Below are 2,621 nucleotides of genomic sequence, written 5' to 3' on the forward strand. Positions count from 1 at the left end.
GGGGGGGGGGGGGGGTATTGTGACATGCTCAAGAGCACCTGGCAGTGTTTTGTGTGTCAAACAGGTATGATTTCTTCTTTTTGTTTTTTTGAGACCATGCTAAGAAGCCCACTCAGAACACAGTATGCATTGAATTAGTCTTGCATTGCCAAACCTTTCTCCACAGCACTGCGTAGGAGGGTCTGGCTAGTCCACACTGCACTCTGGGAAGGGATTTAAATGTGCTCTGGTTTATTGGCATTTCTTTAAACCAATCCCGATCGTCTTGGGCAAACAGCCTCGGGAAGGAACTTGTTTTGGTGGAACATGTGCGCGTAGGGAGGCGGGCTAATGAATCTGAATGGCTGTCGAGGGTGTGATGAGGAATTTGCTCCAGAAATAAAAGATAAATATAATTTCATCGTCGGTTCTTGCTCCGAGGATATTTTGCGAATCAATCAGTTTAGAACGCCAACACAAAGAAAGTGGAAGCTGACTGACCTTAGGGCGATCCTAGAGGAACCTATGGCGACACCGAGCAGTCCCTTAAATAAAACATCATCGATATGAACTTATGTTATATAAACCGAATCACCTTGACGTTGTGCTAACACAAAAATTCCTTCCGGTTCCAGTCACAGTTCAAAATCAAAACATAAAGCAAACATCATCATTCAAATACCTGGGGGTGAACTTAGACTGGACCCACCATGTGGATTTCAGAGGATCTTCTTTTTAAGGAGACTTTGGTCATTTGGAGCCGATAAGGAAATCCTCAACCTATTCCACCATTCAAAGTGTCCCGCAGCACGGAGGTCCAGTCTGGTTCAAACTGGAAACCAGGTTACTATGGCTTCTAGGGATCTGCTCCAAGTTGGTGGGTCAATCTGGGGAAGAAAAAAAACCTGGGACTGGGGGGGGGAGTCAACATGGACCCGATGAGGAGTACCAACTTCTGCCCTCTGGGAGGCCCTAGTCCTAACCTCTACAAGCCCTCCTTTATCCCTCACTCCATAACACTGCTCAACCAACCAAAATGAAGCCCGAGGTGATTAAACCTCGCGTTGTCCTCAGGTCAAATTTGACCCATTTTGGAGAAAAAAAAGAATCTTTATCAGAAAAGTGTCATTCAACCAAAATTTCAAAAAAATAACACGGATTGTTCCACACAATGTTCAGCCCACTGCTTTCTTTAAATTTGGATGTTTTGTTCAATTTTATAGCATTCAAAAAACTATTTTTTTTTCAAAAGACCATTGAAAAAAGTGACTTTAGTGTTCAAAAAAAGCTTCAAAAACATAGGGGGGGGGGGGGAACCCACAAAAACGTCAAAAGGCACGGAAACAAATTGGCAAAAACATCAGGGGGGGAAAGCAACAAAGGTTTTGGAAAAAGACAATCAAAGGGTTTCAATTTTGACCCAGAAAAACAAAAAGTTGCACGGTTGACGCAAGAACAACAAGGGTAAATACCCCCCCCCCCCCCCCACCTGGCACGCACTGTGACTAGCTTCCTATCTCCCCACCGGGACATGTAATCTGTGTATCATTGTGGGACTGCAAGCATGACAACAATCATGAGAATGACATGTTAAGATTAGATTCAAAGCTCCCAGATGTAAGACTGAATGCAAACACACAGAGACAAGCTTCCATTCCTCTACGGCTTTTTACTGTGTGCGCTCGTGTGTGCGTTTGTGTTTCAGCAAACCTCGTGCTTTGTTTTAATCCAATCTTTTCTTCTTTCTCAAATCTGTCTTTTAATTGTAATCATGTGGTGCGAAAGGGGACAAAGGATTTCATATTGCACAAATACTTCTCCATGAAGCAGCTCATCAATGGAAGTGATTGAGGTCTCCTCTCCCAATGCCCGTGGACAAAATAAAAGAATAAACATGACAATGTGTCATTTGGCAACGGATGGCCCGTTGGCAGCGGATGTTCAGATCGCTGCAAATTCATTTTCATACAGATTAACTGAAACCAATGGTTGTCTGGGAGACAGAAAATGATACGGATAAAACAGGAGATAAAACGTGAAAAAACACACACTGCTCTACAAATAGATCGACATAGTGGTTGACGGCAAAATAACGATATGTGCCATTTTTTACAATATAGAATGCAAATTTTCATATGGCATTTTAGGACATTTTATTATTACATAGGACAGCTTTAGACATGAAAAGGGAGAAAAAAGGAGAGGCAGTGGAATGCAGGAAAGGCCCCCACGTCGGAATCAAACATACAACCGCTGCGTCGAGGACGTATCCGCATTTTTCACCAACTGCGTAGCGGCGGCGGAGTCTTTAGGTTTCCATTAAAGTCAACGTGTGTCATTCCACTGCCTGCGAAGCGGCTGCCTTCAGCTCCGGCGATCCCCAGCCCTCCGGAGCTGAAGGCAGAGCTTTTTAAACAAACCACGACCTTTTCTTTAACTTAACTAGTCGTTTTGGTGCCAAAACTCAACTTTCGTCACCCCATAATGCTCACTGTTTCCTGAGTATACTTCAAGGTGGTCTAAGCGATGTTGGGTGACGTTACTTCTTGACGTTGGAAGTATTTTCAAACAAAACGAGACTAGCTCGCCCCTCCCTCCTCCTCATCCTGTCCCCTCCCCCTCCCTTCTGTGCTTCTGTGCTA

The 2,621-nt window shown here is 44.1% G+C and overlaps 1 long non-coding RNA gene across 1 annotated transcript in view; it reads left to right on the forward strand.

Annotated features, from left to right (window-relative positions):
* Nucleotides 1-216: 216 nt before the first annotated feature.
* LOC116705521 (uncharacterized) overlaps nucleotides 217-2,621 on the forward strand; it is an 8,478-nt gene continuing 6,073 nt past the window's right edge. Inside the window, exon 1 of the long non-coding RNA XR_004335948.1 lies at nucleotides 217-229. This is a non-coding gene — a long non-coding RNA (uncharacterized LOC116705521). The remainder of the gene's footprint in view (nucleotides 230-2,621) is intronic.

This window comes from Etheostoma spectabile, chromosome 17 (genome assembly GCF_008692095.1).
Source record: "Etheostoma spectabile isolate EspeVRDwgs_2016 chromosome 17, UIUC_Espe_1.0, whole genome shotgun sequence".
Classification (NCBI taxonomy): domain Eukaryota; kingdom Metazoa; phylum Chordata; class Actinopteri; order Perciformes; family Percidae; genus Etheostoma; species Etheostoma spectabile.